Below are 14,347 nucleotides of genomic sequence, written 5' to 3' on the forward strand. Positions count from 1 at the left end.
TTTCTGTTCCACAATCAATTAAGGAATATGAACAATCAATAGATCAATACCAGAGAACATAAGTCACTATGTCACAAGTCATATCAAGACTCAACAATCAATTCATCAAAAACACGAATAAGGGATTACTTCAAATCAACAAGAAGAGTATTCATTAACTCCTTCTTTATCATATCTGTAACACCTCATAAAATTCGTACTAAACCATATCCATGACTCAGGAGGTTAGAAACCCAAGAAGGAGAGTGTTGGAATCAAAAATATGTTTCAGTTCAGAAAACCATATGTTACGCTCCAAGGGAAGGCCCGTAACATGAGTTACGGCTCGTCTCTCATACCGTAATAGGCACGCTTGGAAAATCACCGTCTCTTAACTTTTGGACCAAAGAACGGTTCATCGTTACGGACCGTAACACGTGTTATGGCCCATAACGTGGCAGCGTTTCATAAACTCAGAAAATCAGACATCACTGGAATTTTCACTCATGTTACGGCCCAGTGTTACAAAACATAACACGTGTTACGGCCCATAACAGGTGACCGTAACCTGACCTCCAAACTAAGTTGTTCACTGAAAATTTGGCCCATGTTACGATCCAGTGTTACGGACCGTAACACGATTCGTAACGGTGCCGCGACTGAAACATTAAAAGAACGGGAATTTCAGTTTTATTTCGTTATTTCCATTCTTCTCAAGCCCTAACATGAAAACCTCTCCTCTCAACTTCTTCAAGCATCAAGGTAAGCCTCTTAACACTATCCTAAGTGAATTCCATTAATTTCCTTTGAACCCTAAGTAGAATCTCATGCTCTTAACACCGGGTTTTCAAGAAAACCCAATTATAGGAATTCAAGACCAAGGGTTAGGATTCTCCTTCCAAGATCAGATTTTTGTTGCAAATTGGAACATTACCAGGTATGTAGACGCTATCCACATGTGGGAACATCCTTGTTCTTCCCCATGTTTCAGTATTCCATGTTTATACACACTAGGTTGGGGATTCTAGGTATACTCATGATAAACCCTAGGCACTTGAACCATGATATATTATATTTTCAGTTATAATTCCGTTGATTAGTCTTAAATTACTGTTTTGGTGATTGAGACTCAGGCCGTAATATATGAAAAACCCATAATTTGCATCTCATGGGTTCTATAACACAAGATATGAGATATTATGCTTATTTCCATGAAAAGCTTATATATAGGTATTTGTTGTCATGTCTTCATGTATCCTTGTTCATGTTAAGAATCAGAAATCATGTCTTCAGTTACCTCTCATGGTCGGGAGTTGTATTAATATCGAGAAGGCTCAGATAGCCTAAAACTATGTATGCCAACGTAGGATAAGGATCGCTCCGCCCAGTTAGGACGATTCCTTCATGTTTTCCCTATTGAGGGATTTTGGATCCATTCATGTCATGCTCACGTCTTGTACCCCGGCAAGGTACAAGATGGCTTAGCTGATTGGGCAGAGATCAGACTCCATGTTTCTCTCTGTGGTGGTTCATGTCGGTATTATAGTTATTATCATGTTTTCATCTTAGTTACAGATTATTTCATGTTTTCAGTATTCATGTTCATGATCAGTTTCAGCATTCATGTTAAGTTTCAGTTTCATGTCTATATTTTATGTGACTGCTTATTTCTCTCATATGTTCATATGCCAGTACGTTTAAAGTACAGACGTCCCCTTTTATTGCCTTAGGGGCCTGCATTTCACGATGCAGGTAATGATTTACAGGACGACGCCTTTGCTCATTAGGATCTATACGTACCAGCTTATTGGTGAGCCCCATCTCATCCGGAGTTTAGATATTGTCCTCCTTTATTTGATTTTACATCTAAAGGTATGCTGGGGGCCTTGTCCCAGCAAGTATGTTTTCATGTTTAGACTCATGTTAGAGGTTTCATAGACTAGGCGAGCCAGTATGTCACGTCAGACTTTCAGAGTCGGTTAGCCATTTTGACTCAGTTATGATATTATCCGCGTTTATGTTTTAAACTAGTATTTTACAGATTATTATGACTTCATGTATTTTCTTCAAGACCATCATGTTTCAGGTTATATTTCCGCTCATGAATACCTCATGATAATTCAGCAAGCCATGTGGTTCACTCGGTCACATGCAGTCAGGCACCGAGTGCCGTGTTACACGCAGGCCATGGTTCGGGGCGTGATAAAACTTGATATCAAAGCCTAGGTTCAGTTGTCCCTAGGAAGTCTATGAAACAGTGTCCAGCGGGGTCACTTTTATAGGTGTGAGGGCCCCACACGTATAAACAGTTGACCACCAAGACATTTAGGATTGTCTCACTTCTTTCATACTCTAGATCGTGCAGTTAAAGCAGTCCTCTCAAGATGTATTTCTAATTTGTGTGTTTATGTATTTTCAGAAAATGCCTGCGAAAAGGAAATACACTAGAAAGGCCACAGCCACCAGCCAGAGGGCTACCGTGGAAGTAGCTCAAGAAAAGACCGTTCTGACTCAGACAACAGCTCTAACTGCCCCTACAGTTGCACATCCTAGCGCTTCAGATGGGGATGTTAGGAGTGCTATCAACATGCTCGCACAACTGGTAGTAGCTCAGGCCCAACATCAGGAATCTGGGTCTAGTTCAGGGAATAATGGAGAGTCTTCTAAGACCAAAGATTTTCTCAGAATGAATCCCCCAGTCTTCACGGGGACAAAGAAGGATGAAGACCCTCAGGACTACATTGATGCTCTTTAGAAAATTTTCAGGATTATGTCAGTTACGGGAACTGAAGCAACTACTTTTGGAGCTTATCAGGTGCAGAGCATTGCTAGCACTTGGTATGAATTTTAAGAATTATCCCGAGATGAGAATGTACCTCATGCTACATGGGATAAATTTACAAGCGTATTCGTGGATCACTTCATGCCAATAGAAGTCAGAGAGGCCAAGGCTGAGCAATTCTTGAAGCTTAAGCAGAATGGCAGGTCAGTTCAGGACTACTACTTGGAGTTCGTTAGTTTGGCTAAACATGCTCTGCATATGCTACCCGATATGAGGGCAAGGGTGAGAAGGTTTGTTGGAGGTCTTGATTCCCATTTGTATGATGAGGCCAATATTGCTTCACAGAACGGGGGGATGACTATCTCCAAGATGATTGCTTTCGTACAAGGGAATGAGACAAGGCTAAAGGAGGAGGAAGCCTTGCAGAAAGAGAAAGACAAGGAGTTCAACAAGTGGGTCAAGTCTACCGGGCAGTTCAGCGGTAATGGAAACAGAAAGTTCTTTAAGAACAGGTCAGCAGGACCTGCCCCATCCACAACAAGTGCCCCAGTTCCCAAGTTCCGTAATGACAAAAAGCAGAATTTCAGGCCATCAAGTTCTTACTCTCAGGAAAGTGTGGGTCGAATTATACCAACCCGCTATGCAGCAAGTGTAATAAGAGATGCCCAGGTGAGTATCGTATGGGTTCGGATATATTCTATAGTTGTGGCCAGAGAGGTCATTTTCAGAGAGATTGTCCGTCAGCTAGGCAAGGTACTGGAGGTAACGTGGCGTAGTCCACGAATCCAGCAGTCCCTCGAAATAATCAGGCCTAGCAGGGGAATAATACAGCTAAGTCCGAAAACACAAGCGGTGGGCAAAATCGTTTGTATGCATTGACAGGTCGTCAGGATACAGAAGCTCGTGCAGATGTTGTCACAGGTACACTCACGGTCTTCACTTTTAACGTATATGCCCTTATTGACCCAGGATCCACCTTATCATATGTAACCCCTTTTGTTGCTAAGAAATTTGGGTTTGAACCAGAAAAGTTACATGAACCCTTTGAGGTGTCCACCCCAGTGAGTGAGTTAGTCATAGCTAGACGTATTTATAGGGGTCGCACAGTATTAGTCCATCACCGTAGGACCACAGCTGACTTAGCAAAGTTAGAGATGGTAGATTTTGATATGATCATGGGTATGGACTAGTTAGCTTCATATTATGCCACAGTATGTAGTAGAACCAAGGTTGTAAGATTCGAGTTTCCTAATGAGCCAGTCATAGAATGGGAGAAAAATTTAGTAGAACCCAAGGGTAGATTTATCTCCTATCTTAAAGCCAGAAAAATGATTTCCAAGGGTTATATCTACCACTTAGTTCGAGTTAGGGATTCAGATGCCCAGACTCCAACTCTTCAGTCTATCCCAATTGTAAATAAATTTCCCAAGGTCTTTCCCGAAGATCTTCTAGGAATCTCTCCTGACAGGGAGATTGAATTTGGAATTGATCTACTTCCCGACACTCAGCCGATATCTATTCCGCCGTACACAATGGCTCCAGCAGAGTTAAAAGAATTAAAAGCCCAGTTGAAAGACCTTCTTGACAAGGGATTTATTGGGCCCGATGTTCACCTTGGTGCACGGAGTCTTGTTTGTCCGAAGAAGGATGGTACCTTACGCATGTGTATCGACTACCGCCAGGTGAACAAAGACACCATTAAGAACTAGTATCCTCTTCCCAGAATAGATGACTTATTTGATCAACTTCAAGGTGCCCAATGTTATTCCAAGATTGACCTCAGATCAGGGTACTATCAGCTAAGGGTTAAAGAAGTTGATATTCCGAAGATCTCTTTCAGAACCCGTTATGGTCACTTTGAATTTCTTGTAATGTCATTTGGGTTGACAAATGCACCAGCTGCTTTCATGGATCTTATGAATAGAGTCTTCAAGCCTTATCTTGATCTATTCGTCATTATCTTCATTGATGACATTTTGGTGTATTCCCGTAGTGAGGGTGAACATGAGAACATCTCAGAATAGTGTTGCAGACTCTTCAGAATCGCGAACTTTTTGCAAAATTCTCAAAGTGTGAGTTTTGGCTTAAGTCAGTGGCATTCTTAGGCCATGTAATCTCAGGTGAAGGTGTTAAGGTTGATTCTCAGAAGATTGATGCCGTAAGGAGTTGGCCCAGACCCATTTCAGTTTCTTATATAAGAAGTTTCTTAGGTCTAGCAAGCTATTATAGGCATTTTATAGAAGGATTTTCCTCTATTTCTGCTCTATTGACTAAGTTGACTTAGAAAAAAGTTAAGTTTCAATGGTCGGATTCTTGTGAGCGAAGGTTTGAAGAGTTGAAAAAGAGACTAACTTCTGCTCCAGTTTTGATGCTATCTGAAGGAACCAAAGGGTTTGTGGTTTATTGTGATGCTTCGGGATTTGGTTTCGGATGTGTCTTAATGCAGCATGGTAAGATTGTAGCTTATGCATCTCGTTACCTCAAGGTTCACGAAAAGAATTACCCGACTCATGATTTAGAGTTGGCAGTCGTGACTTTTGCACTTAAGATATGGCGTCACTATTTGTATGGAGCGCATGTTGAGGTTTTCACAGACCATAAAAGCCTGCAGTATATCTTCAGGCAAAGGGAGCTGAATGTTAGGTAGAGGAGATGGCTCGATTGCTTAGTTGGCTCGAATTTCTTAAGGATTATGATGTGGATATCCTTTACCATCCAGGGAAAGCAAATATCGTGGCTGATGCCCTTAGTCGGCGTTCCATGAGGAGTTTAGCCCACGTTGACGAAGATAAGAAAGTTATGACCAAGGAAGTTCACCGTTTGGCCAATCTTGGAGTTCGACTTTTGGACTCCGAGGATGGTGGTGTGGTTGTTCAGAATAGAGCTCTTTCCTCCTTAGTCGTTGAAGTTAAGGAGAAATAGTTTAGTGATCCCTATTTGTTGCAGCTAAAAGAGGGGATTCACAAGCATAAGACGATGGCTTTTGAACAAGGAGGAGATGATGGTACCTTGAGGTACCGAGGTAGGTTATGTGTTCCAGATGTGGATGGACTCACAGAGCGAATCATGTCAGAAGCTCACAACTCCAGGTATTCTATTCACTCAGGTTCCACTAAGATGTACCATGATCTTAAGGAGATTTATTGGTGGAATGATATGAAAAATAATGTGGCAGATTTTATAGCTAAGTGTCAAAATTATCAGCAAGTAAAAGCCGAACACTAGAGGCCTGGTGGCTTGGCTCAGAATATTGATGTTCCTGTATGGAAATGGGAAATGATCAACATGGACTTTGTATCAGTTCTACCTCATTCAGCTAGGAGGCATGACTCTATATGGGTAATCGTTGACTAGATTACTAAGTCGGCGCACTTTCTGCCAGTCCAGACCATAGATTCAGCAGAGGATTACACCAAGTTATATGTTAAGAAAATTGTAAGATTGCATGGGACCATAGTGTCTATTATTTTAGATCGTGGTACTCAGTTCACAACGAACTTCTGGAAATCCTTTCAGAAAGGATTGGATACCAAGGTAAATCTCAGCACAGCTTTCCATTCGCAGACAAATAGCCAAGCAGAGCGTACTATTCAGATTCTTGAGGACATGTTGAGAGCATGTGTCCTAGATTTCAAAGGTAATTGGGACGATCACTTACATCTCATTGAGTTCTCCTATAATAATAGTTATCATGCTAGCATTAGGATGGCACCATTCGAATCTCTGTATGGGCGAAGGTATAGGTCACCAATTGGTTGGTTTGAAGGTGAAGCAGAATTTTTAGGATCCGATTTGGTTTACCAGGCTATGGAAAAAGTCAAGTTGATTCAAGAGCATTTGAAAACGGCTCAGAGTCGCCGGAAGACTTACACAGATGTGAGGCGAAGGGATTTGAAATTTCAAGTTAATGATTGGGTGTTTCTTAAGGTTTCACCTATGAAGGGTGTTATGAGATTTGGCAAGAAAGGGAAGCTCAGCCCCAGATATATTGGACCTTGCAAAATCTGCGGAAAGTCGGTCTAGGTAGCTTATGAACTTGAGTTGCCAAGAGTTGGGCTCTTGTACATCCAATGTTTCATGTGTCCACTTTGAGGAAGTGTGTAGGAGATCCGTCGTTGGTTATTCCTATTGATACTATAACAGTTAAGGACGGTTTGACTTATGAGGAGATTCCCGTAGCCATTCTTGACCGTCAGGTTCGCAAGTTGAGAACTAAGGAAGTAGCCTCAGTGAAAGTCCTGTGGAGGAGTCAGAAAGTTGAAGAAGCTACATGGGAAGCAGAAGAGGATATGAAATCCAGATACCCGTATTTGTTCGAAGAGCGAGCAGAGGACGCTCAAGGTAAATTCCCATAGTCCATGTTATGCCATGTCTCATGTTTCACGCTCATGTCATGTATCCAGCACTCATATTTCATGTCTCATGCTTCAGTACCCATGTTTTCATGTAATCACGTCATTTCATGTCCTATGTTTCATGTTATGTTTCCTTCACGTTCATATATTCAAGCCATGTACAGTCCTAATCTTAACCACGACCCATTATTCGAGGACGAATGATCCCAAGGGGGAGATATTGTAACACCTCGTAAAATCCGTACTAAACCATATCCATGACTCAGGAGGTTAAAAACCCAAGAAGGAGAGTGTTGGAATCGAAAATATGTTTTAGTTCAGAAAATCATGTGTTACGCCCCAAGGGACGGCCCGTAACATGAGTTACGGCCCGTCTCTCAAACCTTAATAGGCACGCTTGGAAAATCACTGTCTCGTAACTTTTGGACCAAAGGACGGTTCATCGTTACAGACCGTAACACGTGCTACGGCCCGTAACGTGGCAGCATTTCATAACCTCAGAAAATCAGACATCACTGGAATTTTCACTCATGTTACGGCCCATAACAAGTGATCGTAACCTAACCTACAAACTAAGTTGTTCACTGGAAATTTGGCCCATGTTACGGTCCAGTGTTACGGACCGTAACATGTGTTACGGATCGTACCACGATCCGTAATGGCGCCGCGACTGAAACATTAAAAGAATGGGAATTTCAGTTTTATTTCATTATTTACATTCCTCTCAAGCCCGAACACAAAAACCCTCTCCTCTCAACTTCTTCAAGCATCAAGGTAAGCCTCTTAACACTATCCTAAGTGAATTCCATTAATTTCCCTTGAACCTTAAGTAAAATCTCATGCTCTTAACATAGGGTTTTCGAGAAAACCCAATTATAGGAATTCAAGACCAAGGGTTAGGATTCTCCTTCCAAGATCAGATTTTTGTTGCAAATTGGAACATTACCAGGTATGTAGACGCTATCCGCGTGTGGAAACATCCTTGTTCTTCCCCATGTTTCAGTATTCCATGTTTATACACACTAGGTTTGGGATTCTAGGTATACTCATGATAAACCCTAGGCACTTGAACCATGATATATTATATTGTCAGTTATAATTCCGTTGATTAGTCTTAAATTACTATTTTGGTGATTGAGACTCAGCCCGTAATCTATGAAAAACCCATAATTTGCATCTCATGGGTTCTATAACACAAGATATGAGATATTATGCTTATTTCTATGAAAAGCTTATATATAGGTATTTGTTGTCATGCCTTCATGTATCCTTGTTCATGTTAAGAATCAGAAATCATGTCTTCAGTTACCTCTCGTGGTCGGGAGTTGTATTAATATCGAGAAGGCTCAGATAGCTCGAAACTACGTATGCTAACGTTGGATAAGGATCGCTCCGCCCAGTTAGGACGATTCATTCATGTTTTCCCCATTGAGGGATTTTGGATCCATTCATGTCATGTTCACATCTTATACCCCGGAAAGGTACAAGATGGCTTAGCTGATCGGCGGATCAGACTCCACGTTTCTTCCCGTGGTGGTTCATGTCGGTATTACAGTTATTATCATCTTTTCATCTCAGTTACATATTAGTTCATGTTTTCAGTATTTATGTTCATGATCTGTTTCAGTATTCAGTTTCAACATTCATGTTCAGTTTCAATTTCATGTCTATATATTATGTGCCTGCTTATTTCTCTCGTGTGTTCACATGCCAGTACATTCAAAGTACTGACGTCCCCTTTTATTGCCTTGGAGGCTTGCATTTCACGATGCAGGTATTGATTTACAGGACGACGCCTCTGCTCATTAGGATCTGTACGTACCAGCTTATTGGAGAGCCCCATCTCATCCGGGTTTTAGATATTGTCCTCCTTTATTTGATTTTGCATCTAAAGGTATGTTGGGGGCCTTGTCCCTGCAAGTATGTTTTCATGTTAAGACTCATGTTAGAGGTTTCTTAGACTAGGTAAGCCAGTATGTCACGTCAGACTTTTAGAGTCGGTTAGCCATTTTGACTCAGTTATGATCTTATCCGCGTTTATGTTTTAAACTAGTATTTTACAGATTATTATGACTTCATGTATTTTCTTCAAGCCCATTATGTTATATTTCCGATCATGAATGCCTCATGATGATTCAGCAAGCCATATGGTTCGCTCGGTCACATGTAGTAAGGCACCGAGTGTCGTGTTACGCTCAAGCCATGGTTCAGGGCGTGACAATATCATAATAGTTAATCATATGATCAATCAACCAATATCACATAAAGAAATTTTCGACCACACTTTATGTTCGAAGCCTTAATCATGCTTCTCCTATCAATTTCATAACATATACTATCAACTAATCAAAGTCTAACTCAAATATACCGTAACCTAACTCAAAGCAGAACTGGGACAATTCAATCACTCCGCAATAGCTATCCCCTTTAGCAAAGCTTTTGAACGATCAAAGTCTAGAACTATGATGCTACATGAGTATTTGAATCATCTATTCAATCAATGCAATAATTGGGGAAAAGAACCCAACTACTTCTACCCTTTTCAAATGGGGAACTATCACTAAGCCTGAACTCATGCTAGTATTGATCCCAATAATCATATTCTATCTGTTCATGGATTTTCTAATCGTTTCAACCCTTTTACAGGCAGCTTTTATGCTAAAGTTACCACCTTTATGAAATCCTAAGTCTCAATACATCATTCCCATCATGTAATAATCAAATTCTCATCCAAGGAAGTGGCAATCTATGCTCCTAGATGGTTAAATAGAAATAAAATCAATAACCCATCCATTTATTCGAGGGTTTGTGGTTTCTAGGATTCTATCCTTTCATTCACCATTAAAGACCCTTTAACTAATCATGGAATCTAACACTATGATGGAATGAACAAAGTAGAGGGTTGAGACTTACCTTTCAAGAGAGTTTTAGCCCTAGCCTCAGAATTTCTCCACAGGAGTTCTTGGAAACTGTTTTGGAGTTGTGTGGGGAATGGGTCCGGAATAAAGAATATAAAACATTAATTTTGCCTCGCGTCGACCGCTGCAGCAGTCAATGTCTTGCTACAGTGATCTCGCTATAGCGGGAAGCCTCCCGCTATGGCGGACCTCACTAATCCCTGGCTCCCTGCAGTGGCAAACCTAGCACCCCTACGACGGACCAGTACAGCGGTCCCTTACCTGCTACAGCGGTCCATTTTGACCAATAGCTCAATTATTCCACCAGTTTTTCACCCAAAAATCCCAACACCAATCCGAGGCCCTACAGACGCAAACAAAACATGCACATATACATAAAAACACGCTACGGACTCACCCGCGGCCTCAAAATTCCCAACGAAGGTCTAGTTTTCTAAGTCACCCCTCATAACGACCTAGCCGGTCGTTACATCATATACCAATTAAACAGCCGCTCGTCCCCGAATGGACAAAGAGAAAGAACAAAGGAAAGATACCTAACTCAGTGAAAAGCTGGGGATAATTGTTTCACATATCGGATTCTGTCTCCCAAGTAGCTTCCTCAACTGGAAGGTTCTTCCACTTAACCTTCACTGTCGTTATTTCTTTTGACCTCATCTTACGAACCTCTCTATCTAGAATAGCAATAGGCTCTTCCTTATAGGATAAATTCTCATCCAACAAGACAGAATCCTAAAGAATGATAAATGAACGATCGCCATGATATCTCTTCAACATAGAGACGCGGAACACTAGATGGACACCTGACAAACCTGGGGGCAAAGCCAACTCATAGGCTATATCACCCGCACGATTGAGAATCTCGAATGGACCAATGAATCTGGGACTAAGCTTACCCTTCTTCCCAAACCTCGTCACACCCTTCATGGGTGAGACCTTCAATATGACCTATTCTCCAATCATGAACTCAAGATCTCGGACCTTTCGATCTGCATACTCCTTCTGTCTATTTTGAGAAGCCTCGAGCTTTTCCTGAATCATCTTGACTTTATCTACTGACTCCCTCAAAAGATCTGTGTCCTATGGCCTTACCTCGAAAGTATCAAACCACCCGATAGGAGACCTACACCTCTTCCCATAGTGAGCCTCAAACGGGGCCATGTCAATACTCAAGTGGTAACTATTAGTATATGCAAACTCATCCAATGGTAAGAACTGATCCCAATGGCCATCAAAGTTAATAACACAAAGCTTGAGCATATTCTCTGTGACCTCGAATAGTCCGCTTCGGGGACCGGCCATCCGTCCGAGGGTGGAAAGTCACATTTCAAGGTCCAATCTAGTACCCAATTCTAAATGCAAAGTCTTCCAGAACCGAGATGTAAATGTCGTGCCTCTATCAGATATAATGGAAATAGGAACCCTATGCAGGCGAACAATCTTCCCGATATAAATCTAGGCCAACTTCTGAGCAGTATGGGTAATTTGAACCGGTATGAAATGGGAAGACTTGGTCAATCTATCACCAATGACCCAAATCGAATCAGACTTACCCAAGGTCTTCGAAAGACCAACCACAAAATCCATCACTATCCTCGCCCACTTCTACTCTGGAATGTACATCCTCTGAAGTGGTCCCCCGGGTATCTGGTGCTCGTACTTCACCAGTCGGCAATTTAAACACTGTGCCACGAACTTAACAATATCATGCTTCATCCTAGCCCACTAGCAGTGCTGCCTCAAGTCATGGTACATCTTGGTTGCACCAGGATGAATGAAATATCTGGAACTCTGAGCCTCTGCTAAAATGGGCTTAATAAAATCATCAACACGGGGAATACAAACACGCCTCTTGATTCTCAACTCACCCTCATCATCAATCATGGCCTCATCACGCAAGACTTTATTGCGAATCACACTCAAACTCGGATCCTCGAACTGTCTGGCCTTAATCTGCTCCCGAAACGATGATTTCACCTTAATACAAGCCAATAATTTGCTCGAACCAGACACATCAAGCCTCATGAAACTATTAGCCAGAGTCTGAACCTCCTTGACCAACGGACGCTCCGATGCAATCAATCGAGCCGAACTGCCCATGCTAGCTAATTTTCTGCTCAAGGTATCTGCCACCACATTTGCCTTGCCAGGATGATACAGGATAGTAATGTCGTAATCCTTAAGCAACTCCATCCATCTCAGCTACCTAGAATTAAGATCACTTTAAGTAAACACGTGTTGAAGACTACGATAATCAATAAATACCTCGCAATGGGCACCATAGAGATAGTGCCTCCAAATCTTCAATGTAAACACCATAGCTGCCAACTCTAAATCATGAGTAGGATAGTTTTTCTCATGAATCTTCAACTGTCTGGAAGCATAAGCAATCACCTTCTTCTCCTGCATCAAGATGACACCCAAACCAGAATGAGAAGCGTCACAATAAACTATAAAGCCCTTGCCCTCACGGGCAAAGATAGAATTAGAGCTGTAGATAATAAATTCTTGAGCTTTTGAAAGCTCTCCTCGCACTCGTCGGACCACTGAAAAGGTACCTCTTTCTGAGTCAAACGGGTCAAATGCAAAGCAATAGAAGAAAACCCCTTCACGAACCGACGATAGTAACTGCCCAAACCCATAAAACTGTGGATCTCTGTCATGGAAGTGGGCCTGGCCCAATCCTTCACTGCCTCAATTTTATTCGGACCAACCATAATTCCTTCTTTCGAAAACACATGTCCCAAGAAGGATACAGATGCAAGCCAAAACTCACACTTGGAGAACTTGGCATACAACTCCCTATCTCTCAGCAACCCAAGAACAACCCTCAAGTGTTTTTCATGATCTTCCTTACTCTTCGAAGACACCAGAATGTCATCGATAAACACTATCACAAAGAGTCTAAGTATGGCTTAAAAATGCCATTCATCAAATCCATAAAAGCAGCTGGGGTATCAGTAAGGCCGAATGACATAACCAAAAACTCATAATGCCCATACCTGGTCAGAAAAGCTGTCTTAGGAATATCCTCTGCCCGAATTTTCAACTAATGATAACTTGACCTCAAATAAATTTTTGAAAACATAGAGGCCCCCTGAAGCTGGTTAAACTAATCATCATTACGAGGATAAGGTATTTATTCCAGACGGTGACTTTTTTTAACTGGAGATAATCAATACAAATTCGCATGGTCCCATCTTTCTTTTTCACAAACTGAACAGGAGCCCCCCCACGGAGAGACACTCGGACGGATTAAACCCTTACTAAGAAGATCCTGAAGTTGTTCCTTTAATTTTCTCAACTCTACTGGTGTTATTCGATATGGCAGGATAGATATAGGGCTGGTCCCTGACTCTAAGTCAATGCAAAAATCAATGTCACGGTCTGGTGGCATGCCCGACAAGTCTGCGGAAAATGCCACTGCAAACTCATGTACCACAGAAACTGACTCGAGAGATGGACCTTCAACACAGGTATCATGGATATGTGCCAAATAAGCCAAGAACCCCCTATCTACTAACTTCTTTGCATGAATAAAGGAAATGGTCTTCTGCAGGGAGGGACTAAGGTTACCCTTCCACTAAAGTCTAGGTACCCTGGGTATCGCTAAGGTGATTGTCTAGGCATAACAGTCCAGAATTGCGTAGTAAGGAGCTTGTCACACCCCAACCTTGGTGAGGCGTGGTTAGCACACGACACCTTACGAAAATCGAGCGAACCAACTGATAACTCGCATCCTCTATATCTCAAACGGCAAAATAAGGCCAAGAGGCCAACAATGAATGTAAAATCATGCACACGTATATACGTAATGGGCCTGCGGCGTCCACATATCCACTAATAAGACATAACCGAGCCGTACACAGAATCGTCCGCAAAGCTCTACGAACATGACCGAAGTACACAAGTTTCCAGATGGTCCCCCGACATACCCTCTTGTCGAAAAACTTATACAACTCAGACTAGGCGATGCTCCTGGAAGAGTGGAGCCCACCAATCAAAATCGGAACCTGGAAGCAGCCTACTGCGGAAGATTCTCATCTCGTCTACTTACACCTGCGGGCATGAATGCAGCGTACACAAGAAGGGACGTCAGTACGAATAATGTACTGAGTATGTAAGGTATGAATAGTAGTATGATATCAGAGTGAAGACAACATAAGATAAAGTAAGTAATTATACCTCGTACTCTTCTTAAGACCTCTGTCATGTAAACTATTAGTCTACATGAAAAAAAAAACATTTGATACACATCCATACACAACATACATACATATGCATTCATATATATTTATTATACACACATCTGT

This window comes from Lycium ferocissimum, chromosome 10 (genome assembly GCF_029784015.1).
Source record: "Lycium ferocissimum isolate CSIRO_LF1 chromosome 10, AGI_CSIRO_Lferr_CH_V1, whole genome shotgun sequence".
NCBI classification, from domain to species: Eukaryota; Viridiplantae; Streptophyta; class Magnoliopsida; order Solanales; family Solanaceae; genus Lycium; species Lycium ferocissimum.